The following is a 16,304-nucleotide window of genomic DNA, read 5'->3' on the forward strand; positions in this document are numbered from 1 at the left end:
ATTGGACTTTCACTATAAGTCACTACCATATATATATTTATAGCCGTGTTTATACTTGGTGTATTTGTCTGTCTTCATTTTATGTTTGGGCATAAACAAATTGTGTGACTCCAGTTACCCGACCCAACCTAGTTTTTCACGCCTACCCTAAAATTCAAGGGAAAAAAATAAAATCGCGAAAATTGTGTGACGTCTCGCAAGAAATAGTGGATGCGGAAACTGACATCAACTTAAAAAGACAATATAAAACTGTTCTTACAATCTGTAATGGCAGTACACTGATGAGAAGAAACCAATTACACAGAGACCATATGGAAAACAACGGAAAACATAACTACCTGAACTCACATATGAAAAAAATAAAATAAATGTACATATATATATATATATATATATATATATATATATATATATATATATATATATATATATATATATATATATATATATATATATATATATATATATATATATATATATATATATATATATATATATATATATATATATATATATATATATAATCTACCTAACCTAAAATTGAGCGTAATCGAAATGCCTAGGTTGTATTAGTATCATTAGGGCTACTTGTCTGAAGGAGTGTAATAATGATAAAAGTAAAAAATAAATAGCCGATAATTTCAATGTACAAAGTAAAAGTACAAAACAAGTCATGAGTGGAAGTATAACTGCTGGTGACATCAATCGGGATATGTTCAAAAAGAGTAATAGACACTGGAGATAACTTCCAAACACTTACAACCAGTAATGTGGGAAAAACCGACGGGTGAACGTGAAAAGACCGAAACGAAACAATTGTGTAGAAATATGTCACGGTGAAAAGACATGAATGGGTTTCACTGAGTTCTGTTGGTAACTAGATTATGTTTTAACCACTCAGGGACTGTGAATGTCTTTGCAATTACCAGTTTAATTAGCAGGGCTGGCACTGTTTGTTTCAAGCAAACCAGCCACGGCACTCATCAAGCTCGTCTTGCAGCAAGACTTCGGAAAGCGTGCTTCAGAAGGTTACCGTTCAAATCCGGACAGAGGCGCACCTTTCGGCTGTGGTCGGCGAGCTTCCGAAGCGGAAACGACGAAAACTAAATTTTTGTAATATAGTTATGATGTAGTACTTTTGGTGGATATTGTGAACCTATAGTGGTGGATGGAGATAAACTATAGTATAAAACCCATATTTAGAGATAGATGATACGGTGGCCGGGATTTGTTACAGTCTGTTTACATATGTAATTACTCTACGGTAGGATGATTCATACCGTGGCAAAGTGTAAATATTTTGTACATTCAGAATTCAAAACCATGGTCATAAATCTGATACTTTGAAAAAAACTTGATTTTTTTTCCAATTAAAAACACATAACTTCTGCTTCTACAAGAATTTACGACTGACAAGTTTTTATGAAAGCATGGTAATTTGCGAAAGAATTTATAAATGAAAAAATATTAACGAAAGAATGTATAGTTTGAATTAGGCCGTAGCTGGCGCTGATACATAGTGAACATAACCCGAGTAGAACATTTGATCACGAGGATTGGCAAGATCAGTTGGTTCAATTTAGGACAAAAACCCAAATTCTCTTATTTCACTTTAAGGGGATCTGTTAGAAATATAAATATTTCTAAAAATGCCGTCAAATTGAGAACCGAAAGAATTTCGCCAGATGCATGACTCACAATAAAATATAGTGAAGTGTTAATAAAAGAGTTATTTTTCCTCAATACATACTGGCTTTGTATTCATAGCACTACATACTGTACTACTACACAGATTTGAACTTGAAATTGATTTGCAGTCTGAAACAATGTTCAATTTTGGCCAATTCAATTAGAAGGGGATGTGGAGTGAGGCCTAAGTATAATAATTTACTCTCTTTTTTATCCTATATTGAACTATTATATTGATCTCGCCCATTATATACTCTTTTTGATCACTCACTATGTAAGAGAGCGTCCTCTACGAATCGTTCAGTCAACTTGGAAATCTCATAGAATTTTTTTTTATGTATTAGAAATATTTTCTCTTTTAATGTTTACTTTTTGGAACCTCAGACCACTATAGAGTATAGTGTTAGAGTATAGTCTGAGTTGTAACTGAACGGGAAGCATTTGAAAAAAAAAAACATCTCCGAAGCTCTAATAAACTGAAGATGAAAGTTCGATCTCCGAACACATCCGCCGAACACCTACATGTACCTTCATTTACAATTGCTTGTGAGATGATGGGTATCGATAAAGACGTAAATATAATTACAAGATGTTATCGGTTAATAGTAATCTCATAAACAGCAACAAAATATCCAATACAAAAACAACAACAACAACAGCAACAACAACAAAAACAACAACAAGAACAACAACAACAACAACAACAACAACAACATCAACATCAACATCAACGTGACTATTAAACCGAGAAATATCATTTGAGACCGTCCTCAAATCATCATGGTACTCAGTCACGTTTGTGGCATGTTTACTCACGAGTGTAGCGCCCTCATCGAGGGGTTCGGGATACACGACCACCTTATCCTAAACAAAATACAACTAGTACTTTTTTTTTTTACATCCGATTACTTTTTTAATGCTCACTCAATTACTGCAAACAATACCAGAAATTTGACCTTCAGTTTGAACATGATGGTGGCTTCCCACCAACTCCAAACTAGTGTCTATTTAATAAATGTAGTACTAGTACTAAATATCCATGAACGTTTGGAATCGGTAAACATTTTACCCTAAGTCGATACTACTCTATGTACATTTTGTATTTGAAATAGACTAGCCAACCTTTTAATCAAATATCAATATGTGAGTAGATATGAATTGTATTGTGTTTATAACATGTACATCAATGGATCATCAGTCTGTTATTGAACCTAATCAAAATGTAATAATCAAACTGTTGCATAATAGATTGTATTAAACTACTAAATAAATGTGCACTGTATTTCAAGTCTATCACAGGGGATCTCGTTTTTTTGGTGTTTTTACTACAAATAAATAAACATGTCAAACTTACAAACTTACATAGTACATGATCAACTCGGCATACCAACTCTATCAAATATCAACGTGCGTCTGTTGATTACATTCCTCATTTGTACAAATAGTCACTCCGTTATTACAACCCCCCCCCCCCCCCGCTCTTTCCCCAGTTGGCTAAAATATTCTATGAAAACATGTGCACACCAGACACTTTGTTACAAATCTCGTAAATTCTGTAAGGTTTGTAACGGAGTGACTATTTGTACATTGTGTAATAATGATATTTCAATCAGTATTAGTAGAATTTGTATGTCACACCAGTATTAGGCCAAACAATATATATATCTGGTTCTGGTCAGCGCGCGCTTGCCCTGAATACCCTCGCGTCGATCTTTTTTTCGATAATTTTTGCTTTCCCGTTCCTTATTTATTCCTGATATCAGGAGAACAAGCAGCTGAAATCTACCCTACATGCCAAGACTGCTTAAATACAAAACCTAAACTGCTTCGAAGAAAAGGGAAGTTTTTCAAGAGATAAATATGATAGAACAGAGTATGTAAAGTGTCAAAAAATGTGTATTTACTAATTTGCAAAAAGAAAAAATTAGGAAAAAAAAATTCGCGTCGTTGCACCACTTTAGAAAGTTTACCCTGACCTTTACCAGATATTTGTTTTGGCCTTAGTAGAATTTGTATTTCACTTTGTTCATCAAAGTTTATTTATTGATTTATTTGATTTATTTATTTTTAATGAGGGCAAAAATAGTTGACGAAACAACTAATCGAGTTTTGTCCTCAGAGAAAAAAACAACAACAACAACAAAGCAAAACAAAACAAAACAAAACAAAAACATACATATCACACAAATCCGGAGAAGTATTTAACTAAATTCGGAAACAATGACAAATCTTAAAAGAAAGAACAATTTACGTTATGTATCGTCAATATATGTTTGTTTGTGAGCCGTGCAGTGGTGTGTATTTCTTCGTTGTCGACGGTGTCTTATTTGTTGCAAGCAAAAAAAAGCACCAGCTTTATAAGCGCGGGTCCCCTGTAGTCTACTAAATAAAAAAAATCTAACCAAACTTGTGCAAAATAAATAAACATTTTAATCTGATACAAAGAATAAGATAAAAGATTTAGCTATTTAACTGATTTGGGTTTTAAAGGGAACTTATCAATCATTCTTACCAAACCAAACCAAAATATTTTAGATAAAAAATTAGCAGCCCTCACTTCGCAATGAACTCAAGAATTTTCGTAGCCCACCCCTCCCTGCCTGCCGAACGCTACTCGCATATTATAATACATACGAGTGTACAGCCCCCTGTGTGTACACTACAGGTGTAAACCTGTACAGTACACCTGTACTACTGAGTAACAAGTGACGTCAGAGTTCATAAGAGAGCTCTATAGAAACGTTAACACATATACGTAGGGTACACAAGGAGAAATCTCATATTTAGCCCTAGCATATACTTGGAGGGATACTTAGCCAGGAGCAATGCGATGTAAACCTTATTGAAAATAAGAAAATGTAGGAGTCCATTTAGAGGCATAACATATCAAACCATACACATAATTGTTAAAGCCATGATACTTGAACATGTTCGCCAATACCTCAATTAAATAATTTCTTCTCTGGATCTCAGTAAATATTATTTAGCTGTTACCCTCGTTTTAATGTACATATATACTAACAGAAAGAGACAAGCACATATTCTCATCGTTAACACCTGCCTCATACATAAATAAATAAAGATAGGTAACTTAAGTGTGTACTATACTATTGCGGTGACACCAGTATTCGTTTGCAAATGTATGCGGTAAACGAGTGCTCGCGAGACTTAGTTTCAATTTGGTTCAAAGAATCGCAAGTCAAGAGCAAAAGATAGCAACCCCTACCCCCCCCCCCCTCAGGCCAACATAATCTTCAAGCCCTTCCCATCCCCAAATATTGTAGTGTTTCCCTCATTTTCTTCCCAGCCACGTTGCTAAAAATTATGTTAATTACGCCCACTAAATAGCTAGAACCCCCTTCCTTTACATACCTCTAGACTTGTTACGGTTTTTTTCTTTTGCAAAAAACATGACAGCCTCATATAAAATATCATCCATCTTTAATAATATTTTCGTTTAATCGAGTATACCGTATATACCCACGGTGCAAATGACTGTACTATCACCTTGTGTCTCTGTCAAATTTCTGTTATTTAACCGCCATTTTTGTGGTGTATTTTTCATCATACGATTGACGCTTCTTCACCGCCGGTTTATTAATTAGTACCTGTGGGTCCAATATCTCACCAAGGCATCATTACCAATCTCAAATATCATATCAAAAGAGAGGGCTACTATGATACGTATCAATTAATATAGTGCTTATGAGTTTGACTTTGTCCCATACTTTTAGTACGAGTGTACGGTTATGTATTTTGACCGGCTTCGTAACCTCTGGTGTCCGCGCGCGGTGAGACGGTGGTTTGACCGGCTACATAGCTCTGCCTTGTTGTGCAGCGCAGTTGTAACTTTGTACATGTCCATTGAAGAGTTTCGAGCGATGTGCACAGTCATGTTATAATTGTTTTATGGTTGCCATTGCAGTGTAGTTAATAACAAGTCCATAAACTCTGGAGTCAGCTTTTTAAACATATTAATTTGTTGAAACATTCACAAATTTTTAACGAATCAAACAAGATAAAAACCGTTGAGTGAGACCATCAACGTAACTATCATGATCATGACTTTTGTACCGTTTGATTGCATGCTAAGAATATTTCACTTCCCTCACACCTGTACCTCAAACCAACGAATTTCTTGCTTTTTTCTCGGACTCCTGAATTCGTTAAATCTCGATTTTTTTTACTAAAACTTAAATTTATTTCACTAAAAACTCCATTCTGTGCCATTTATCTTAGTATATACAATGCATTTTCTAAAGTAACACTCGATTTGATAACATTTTTGGTAAAAGGGAACACGGGACTGGTCTGTTTCTGGAACGGTTTGTCAGCAGATGATATGCAGTCTTTGTCGAGTGTAGAGACATTGTAATCTGTACAAACTGTACATCGTTTACATGATTTATAAGGGCTCACAGCAATTTATTCTTATGTTTGTTATAACCCTTATCAAACCGAATGCAGCTTAATTTGGCGAGGGTGGTGATTTCTCACTTGAAAGAAGGCAATGCTACGTATATGAAGGAGACACCTGAATGTTTACATTTTCAGGCAACATCTCGGTAAAGTTTAAGTTGAACGTCTACAAATTAGGAGATCTACAAATTAGGAGATGGAATGGAAATCGCGAGGTACAATTCAGAAGTCTTTTGTATGTAGTGTGTTTGTTCATTAAGTTTATGCAGAGAATTTTGAACGGGTTAGCTAGCAGTAAAATGGGTGACTAACAAGGCTGGGAAAGCCTGAGACAACCTGAAATGTGCCTAAATCCGAATCGCAGAGTGCTCCTCACATTTATGGCTGACAGATTTCATGACAATTTTATGAAAGATATCCAGAAGTATAAATCATGTCGAACTAGATGTTACTGACGTTGTATACTAAGTATATAGATAACGTCATCGTTATGATAGTGTGATTCGAATGACAATTCAGCATTTAAAAAGTCGAAGATTGTGATTGTACGCACGTGAGAACAAAGTAAGCATTTCCGTAAATACTCAAGTGAAGACACTACCTTATTCTTCACTACGGTAGCTGTGGCCTAAATAACGGATACAGCGTAGAGATTATTCTGGCCCAGATACTGTGAAATGACAGTCTCCTGAACGACAGACCCCGCATTAACGAATGCAACGAACTATACTCAGTTGCAACTTTAAAATGAGTAATGTCGCACTAAATTAAACCTGGCTTCCCTGCCACATACGTCAAATAAACTACTCGTCAGTCTTTCATTATAACCATAAAACTGTCATTCGCTAGAATCGTACAAATTCCCAGAGTTTACGTTCTTGGTGTAGCTGCAAATTGTTTTAAGTATAGAAACTTGAAAGAACTAGAGAATTTCCTAACACTTTTTATAATTGTATCATATAATGTAAAGTAAATAACAAGAAAGCTCGGCTGGCTAATCAAGTGGTTCACCGCAGCTCAGCAGGGCACCGAGCTCAAGCAATGTACAGAATGTGGTTACAGTGCTTTATATGTATTGTGTACATTCTATCTGCTGTTACAAGTCAATATTTTTTTCTTCTGAAAACGATTATTTAGTAATATCATATTCCTCTGCTTCATCACTGATGACTGCGAACACAAATGTTGAAATGGTCTAGAAAGAAAAAAACTGTATACTTGTAATGTTGTCTTACGGTGTGTGAAATAGACTTATACATTGTTGCAAAATGTGGTCCAAATGATTTTTTGGGGAGGTAGGTCATAACATCTATTGAAACCTGACTATAATAATGAGTTCACCTGTAATAGGATATTGACTCAAGTTATTACATGTACTAAGATCTGTAGTAAACGCGTCGGTGGAAGGGGGGAGTCAAGGATATTGATGTATGATCTCATCAAGGTGGCGAAAACTATGATTCAGTGGTGGTTTTTGTCTTCCTTTTTGAAAACAAAGACTGCAGCAGTCATGTGTATCATATAGGGTAACTCTGAAACTTGATGTAAAAAATCAGACAATATACAAACAGCAATTTCGTGTAACTGAAAACGACCAGAATTAAAACTCTGACTTGGATGATATGTTGAGGCAGCATCAAACAATTCTCCTAACATAGTGTAATTAGAAAACCCTGCTGCAGAGTACATGCACAATAACGGTTTTAGTTAAGTACATCGAATCTGAACTATCATGACATAACACTTTAATTTATTTAGTGGTAGTATTTAATTCAAAAGCCTTGTTGATACAGGACAGCAATGTTATTCCTAACTACCTTTGTAGTCTGCGACTTACATGATGTACATTTCGGATAAAAAAGATTACATTTTAAAATAATCTAAAGCATGTCTAGAGCTACAGTCTGGAAGGACAAATTAAAGACAGCCAGGTACATTATTAAACAGAGCACTGTGTTTCTTACTTGAGTTATACGATGGAAATATTCATTTGTACTTCATACTTCCATATGGCATACTCAGTAATTTTTTCCGCTACAAGTTTTGTTTCTCCTGTAAGACTTATCCTTTTACTTGAATCATGGAAATAATAAGATATTGCTATGTGTATCAAAACAATGTGGTGTCATCCGGGGAAAAAATCAATTCGTCATTTTTCGAGTCTGACTCATATCCCTGGTTCTGAATGAATGAGTGTGGTTGTTTTTAACCTGTTATAAGTACGGCGTGGGCTTGAAATCCATCACGCCATATGAACTAAATTGCTGTATTGTACTTGAAGTACATTAATTTATGTAACTTGAACATGTGCATTGTTCGTCTACATGCATACTAGAGGTGTTTTGGTACTTTGGTGAAACTTGTATGTCTGGCTTTAAACAAATACGTAAACTATATCACGACATTTTGATGTCAGCTTTCTTAAATATTTAAACGTTGTTACCTTGTGATATTCGTTTGATGGTCTAAGAAACATATTCAACTTGATAGATAATAGTCTAGATCAAATTAAAACTGGCATAAACTGAGGTAAATACATAAACTGAGCAAGAAGGCTCGTATAAAGGTCTGTCAATGTTTTGCATTGTTGTCCATTTTACTTCCGAATCGGAAGCGCATCTGCAAGAGTGAATAGATGTGATGCAGAGCGGCTCAAAATTATAGAGGAAAATAACCATGTCTAAATAAAAGTAAGTTCTTTTACTCTTATACATATTGTTGAGAATGTCTTCAAAATGTATTCAAATGGAATATTTAAAAACAAGTTGTTCTTCACATACATACTGGTGGGATGTCGCCTGGAAATGTACTGTAAGTTTGAAATTGAATGTCATAGATGTCTTTGTAATTGTCTGTTATTAAACTATAAAAAAAAATGTTAAGAAAAGACACCTGTTGCGTCCCTATGCTGGAGCAACTGTGCGTGCGTCTTTTGGAGCAGGCTAAGGCAGCACTATAATACTTATATCAGTTTATACTTTACGCTTCAGGCGTCCTTCCATGAAGAACCCAATGTTCGTGGATTTGCTGTCGACCGCCGGCACCAATATTGGCCATGGTTTGTTGACCACCTAACACATTTGGGATATATGTAGGTATGGGAAGGGGTCTCCTGAACGCTGAGTCTACAAGTTTATCGCTAGCTATAGGTAGCTGGGTTGGTTGTTCTCTTGACGATATATATCTGTTGTGAAGTAAAGTCGCTGAAGTCTGGTAGTCTGGCGGATAAATCGCATACGGAAGATACGGTGACACCTGGTTGGCAAAGTCAGCAGCATAGGGGGAATGCATTGGAGGCCGCACATCGTTTATCATCAGCATTGGGGCATACATGTAACTAAGATCAAGTTCTTTCTTTCTACCACGACGTCGTGATCGTCGTCTTTGGCGGAAATCTCCACGTGCAAAGTCACGAAGGTAGATAGGATGAATTGCCCAGTAGTTACCCTTGCCGTCTTCGCAACGTCCCGCTTTAACGAAGCATTCATTTAATGACAAGTTGTGTCGAACACTATTACGCCAGCCGGTACCACATTGTTTGTAGTATGGAAAACTGTCAACAATGAACTTGTAGATGGATCCCAAACTAAGTCGTCCAGTCGGTGAACTCAGTATGGCTTTAGCAATCATTGCTATATACGATAATGCAGGTTTAGCTTTACATTGGCAGCCCTCGGAACAAACGTGTTCGGCACCGCCACTGTGACTTTCTGATTTCTTGTCTTGGTTTGTTGGTGGGTTTTCACGATCATTTTCAGCCTTTTCTGTCTCCTTCCCATGCAGGGTAATCACGTCAGGTTGGATTTTTTCTTCTTTCGTTGATGTCCCCTCATTGAGGTTGAGGTTTTTCTTCAAGTCCCCGACTTCATCGAAGGCTGCTGTACTGGGATATGCGGAGAAAGCGGCTTCGTGTAAAGCTTGTGCGGCTGCACGACGATCATTGGTCATCATATCACAGACCGTACACCGTGTGTGCTGCTGCTGCTGCTGCCATCGTTGTTGGTAATCATGATGGTACATAATGTTACCGATAACATGGTGGCCTTGATCAATAAATCTTCGCCTTTCCGAATGTAATCTCATATCTGTATTATGACAAAGCTCCGGTAAATTACGAACATGTTTCGCTGGTACTGCCATGGTGGTGGTGGTCTTGTAATATCAGACGTACCAGTAAAGTTTTCCGGTTCTCTAGTGTTGCTTTAGAGTTTGATGTTTCTACCTGGTGACTTATCAGTCTGTTGGTTTGAGGAGTTTATCAGCCACACGGCCGTGATCAGCAACTCTTGTATACAACACTCAACAACAAGGATCGCATTATCTAAAACACTTACAGTACTGGCTCTGCATTCGCTAAATGAGTTTATCTTAGACCAATAAGAGAATGTTTCGGGCCTGACGGTAGTAACAAATTAGGCCTTAAGTGATTAGTTTTTGTTTGGCAAAGATAAACTACGTGAAATGTTACTGATAACTCTAAAAATACAGCAAAACCTCATCAAGCATTCCTCGTCAGCCTAGCTGCCCTATAACCTACGAACTAGAATTGATCCTTGAATCAATAGTGGGTGTATTTTGTCATGAAAGAATGGCAGCCATCACTTGTGTCTTTTATTCGCAGGCGTTCATGTTTTCACTTCGAAGGACAATATGTTTTTGCAGTCAAATTTAATGAACAATTGGAAAAAACTTTTAAATAATGAAATAGATATCAAATGAAATAAAGTAGATAAAACAGAAAAAAATGAAAGCAGATTATACTTGGAGTGGAATGAAATAAGCGAACACAGTCAGATGAAAACCTTCAAATTTTTGTTCAATGACATTGTATTGAAGATCAATTTGACTCAATTTAGAAAGGTTTTTTTTTTTGCCAATAATAATCTTCGGGACTTTGTTACAGGAAAATGTTATTGATACAAGTACATGATTTTTCACATCTTTCTTTTGTATTCTTGCATTCCCTACCAACTGATATTTGAACTAAACAACTAGCGTAGATTACTGAACATCGATAACAATGATATCCTCAATACAAGTGACTGTGTATAGAATCGTCTTCATTAACGTTACGTTGTTGTTCATTGTTTCTGCCAAGATACGACTAATCCAGTGTACCACAGACAGTACCACTGTGGCTGTACTTGTGTACCTGGTAACACATACAGACAAGTGTACGTTTTAACTGTAGCCAGGCAGTCTAGTCACCCTGACGACCAGTACACATAGTTTTGTCATTTAGAAGACAAAAATGCACATACTCGAATTTATGGCATTTTTCAAGCTCTCCTACAACGAGGATTTGTGAAGCTCGTTGAGAGTACAATACAGCAACATGCATAGTATTATTAAGAGTGCTTCCAGTCACAAATTGCTGTCCAAAAGGACATATCGAAAACAATATTATTCTAACAGAGATAATCAACTCAAGTTCGCCGGATAAATATAGTAACAGTCAAGGCAAGGTTTCGTGGTCGGATATGTACACCTGGCTACGCGCATTGGCTAGGATTTTAGCCTTTAGGCGGCGAATCCAAAATTCCAAAATCCAAAAAGTAGGCAGCCCACTACTCTCTACCGGCATGTATATTGAATAGTAGTGGTATATAATGTTGCTGTCATTAAATATCACAGACACAGACACAGACACAGACACAGACACAGACACAGACACAGACACACACAGACACACACACAGACACACACAGAGACACACACAGACACAGACACACACACACACACACACACACACACACACACACACAAAGTATAGTAAGACTAAGTTGTTGGACTAGTGGGTTACATAAGGCCTAATAAAAAATTGTGTGATTCCGATTACGCTAAATTTTAGAATATGTCGGTAGATAGCTTTTTAAATTTTATTTTCATTATAATTTTTTTTCTGTGCGAGTGTCTAGTTCAGGTTTTCTATTATTTTCAAAATGGTCTCTGTGTTGTTTTGTTTTTCCTATCAGATGTACAGCCACTACAGATTGGAAGAACAGTTTTATTTTGTCTTTTTAAGTTGATGTCAGTTGTCGCATCCACTATTTCTCGTGAGACTTCACACAATTTTTTGCGATTTTATTATTTTTTTCTCGAATGCGTAAACAAAGGTTTAGGGTCGGCAATGAAAAGCTAGGTGGGATCGGGAAACCGGAACAAAACACTTATTTTTTTATGCCTAACTTTCAATTACTAGGCATAATTCCAAAGTCAAAACCTATGACATTGTTACTTGGTTTGAAGGTTAGCGTGAGTGTATGTAAGAAAGGATGCAGTTGTAAGACAAATCAATTCATCACCACAACTTTAGGGAGACGTCGTATTAGTAAGAAATACAACTCGGCGCTATCGTGCCTCATTGCACCACCATCTTTACTTGCATACACACATCACAGACAACTAACACACTTTAGTTAGTTGTCTGTGCACACATGTGCAATTCATATACACGTACAAAGTTGTTTTAATAGGATTTGGTATGAGACGACCAATTATTTTCAATCGAACAATAAATTAAAGCATTACTTTAAGACTCGTTTATACGTACACATAAATATCAGACATAAATTCCCTGTCTTTCTTCCCTCTTTTCAGTTCTTACTCGTTTTCTTTGGGCTTCGATAATAGAAAAAACGGTTTCTCAAGAAATGTAGTTTGTGAGACTCTTTAAGATGGTTATTAAATTCGTGCTTTAGAAGTACAAACTGTCGTACATGGTCTGTATTGGTGTGTATTATCATTCCAATACCAATACTGACGTCATTTATAAGGGTCGAGAGATTTTTGTCGATCTCCATATGTCGTATGTCTTGTCAGTCAAATAATTTATGGTCGCGTGAAGTGCTGAGTAGTCTATGGTTGTTGTTAGAATTATCAGTAAAACACGTCCATATAGTTTGTAGTTTCTGAAGTATTTATTGACCCTCTCAATAAATTAAATGAAATCTCAAATGAACGAAATCTCACTCAGCTATGGGGTCTGCAATATATTTTAATAACAGAAATACTTGTCTGGTCACGTTTTGTCTCCGAAAGGTAAAAAAGATCTGAAATCGCATGATCATGTTGGTTTTGACTTTAAAATAAAACTTCAAAGCGGTAATGTGATTTCGCTGTGACAGTAGTTATATACATATAGGCTGTTATTTTTATTTTTCGTTTTTTCTTTTAATGTCTTTCGTAGATCGATGTTGAAGTCGTCTCCGGTGCCGTACTGTCCACTCTAATGTAATTATGGAGATTCTGTACTATTATATAGATAGTCTCCATAGATTCTGTGGTATTTTAAGTTTGCAGTGACACGTACATACATCATTAACCATGTTGCATTTGTGAATTTTACACAAACATCGTTTATCGAAATGTCATATCATGGTACAAGTAGCGAGTTTGCGCTACTCTTTGTCAGATTTTTGATGTAAAAGAGACAGAATTACTCCATATGTAAGAATGAACGCATTTGATATTCATTGCAGAGAATGACTTTGAAATGACGTCATCATCAGACTGTACCATCCGATTCTGCGCAGTAGCGTTGTCGCTAAGTCCGGGGTGTCAGTGGAATGGTGTTTCTCATTGAAGTCCGAATATTGTCAACACTTCAGTCAATCTGATGATCTGCTGTGTGTTGTCCTGTATGTACACAGCATTACCGGTGATTACACCCGGCTTTTGATGCGGCAAACGAGACTTGCTATGGAAACCGACTGACGCGCCGTCATTCGTTGATGTGCATGCATGGTAATTTGAACTCGAATTAAAACCCATTAAGGTTCGAATATTATGGATTATGTATCAACGTCAATGCTCAAATTATTTCGAGGAGCATTGAGAGGTGGCGACAAACTCAGAGACAAAACTCGGATGTAAATGAAAGAATAACAAAACAACAAAGATAGTACGGGGTCAAAGTTTGATTAATTACATATACTCTGTTTGTGATGGTGTACATCATGTACGTGTCTTCGTCAACAGATGTTACTTAGTATAATCACAACACAGACAAGTAAGAAACAATAGTTCATCTCGTACTTGTCGTCGGGATCAACTTACACAATTAGTATATACTTGGGTTTCAAACTGGCATTTTCTTCTACTACCGTCCTGCACAATTCATGCTCATGTTACCGAATGCACAGTTTTCAAAACTGTAGTAGACACAAAATGTATGTAGCAACCTGTTCATTCTGAAGTAAATAGCCCAATCCGACTTCAGGCCAGATCCAACCACCGAAAGGAAGAGGAAGCTATGGTGTAAAGAACACCAGCAGCTGTACTGTAGCCACAGTGGGTTTGAACACACTAAATGTATACAATCAAGTTCACTGATGACAAATCCCGGGGGGGGGGAGACTCTGTTGCAGCCGTAATTCGGAGGCGGTGGGAGGGGGTCAGCAAATTTTTTTTTAAAAATGTCAAATTTGAGTTGACACATTGATAAGTTATTCTAACAATTCTTGTTTTTCATTATAAGCAAGGTTCCAAAGCAATAACACAAACGATGTTACAACAAGTTTATGACCACGTCAGAATACACCAGACGTTTCCATGGTAAAATGTGATGTTTGGGTGTGTGGACTTCTAAGCAGAGCCTCTCCCATAGAGTTGTCCCCCGGTTGCCAATTATTTCACCTATATAAACGTATGCCTCAGGGAACGAACAGAATTAAAGGAAGAAGGAGGGGGGGGGGGTTAAGAAGAAGATACTTTGGTCAATTTTACTTTTCGCAGCCTCCCCCCACTCACCCTCTCTCTCTCTCTCTCTCTCTCTCTCTCTCTCTCTCTCTCTCTCTCTCTCTCTCTCTCTCTCTCTCTCTCTCTCTCTCTCTCTCTCTCTCTCGAACTTCCACCCCATCAAAATTGAACCAAAAAATGTTCGTAGTCCCCCCCCCCCTCCCCCCGGCGCCGTACGCCGCGACACAGTGATTTTTTTAGAATGGTGGAATTATACAGTACTCCATTCTGGACACGTACGATTACACAGTACACTACATTAAAGTGACAGTGACAATCGATTTTAGGGTCCGTATATCATCTTTACAATAGATGTGGACTTTGCAAGAAGAAAATCTCACATTAGGCTCTAAACTATACTTGCAGATACTTAGCCAGCATGGCTTTTACCTATTTATCTTGATTTAGGGGAGAAACATCACCATGATGACTGGTGGGAAGGGTAGGGTATCCCTCGTCCCACGGTGAGAATTTTTTTGACAATGATATAATAGTTTGATAATATTTAGATATCAAACCATACACATACCCTGTAATTGAAAACGGTTTAGTAATATGGCTTTCATTATCTCAATTTTACTCTCACTACACGTTGCGTGGCACTTGTCCACATTGTAACCCTGTACAGACACACATAGACACACAGACACACATAATTATATATATATGTATATTATATATTATACACACACACACACACACACCATTACTTTATAAACTATTCACTCATCTAATCTATTGTATGTATATCAGAGTCCGTCATCGATGGAAGTACACCAGTCTCAGTTACTTTATGTTTGGATTGACAAGTTAGTGAAAGCCAGGTTAAGAAGATAAAGTGGCCGCCTACATCGAACATACCGCATTGCACATAATACCAGATAATTGCTCGACTCATCAAAAGGCGAAAACCACGTGGCCCATCACTGGCAGCAGGTGATCGATTTCGCGGAGACCTTGTCATCCCTGCTTTAATGTACACATTGAATATAGTTAATATGTGTGAGCTTGATCAATAGTTAACACACCAGTCTCAAACTATGGAGAAACTGGACAAATTGGCAAACACATATGGTGCCAAGTTTCGAATACATGTCTGTTAGTTCTACAATGCAGTAACACACACGTAAGTCCTGTAACCATGTGTCTTAGGTTTAGAGAGCCAATGATTATGATAGAGACGCCACTATTCAGTACTATCATAAAGCCTCGCTGTGGCTTCCGTTGAAATTAGTTGTAGGATTGTTTTACCCGACAAAGTCCATCGCCTAATTGATTAAGAAAAAACTTTCCTTAAAAATAGCTGTTTCTTTCAAAGTAGCCATAAAAAGGAGTACTTAGTATCTCAAAGGTATGCGTATATTTGTGTACGTTTCGATGATTTGATATCACACCTGTACATGTAGCATACATGTACATTCAGTTGTCTAAATGAATAGACCACTGCACTATTCATC

This window comes from Glandiceps talaboti, chromosome 1, assembly GCF_964340395.1.
Source record: "Glandiceps talaboti chromosome 1, keGlaTala1.1, whole genome shotgun sequence".
Taxonomy (NCBI): Eukaryota; Metazoa; Hemichordata; class Enteropneusta; family Spengelidae; genus Glandiceps; species Glandiceps talaboti.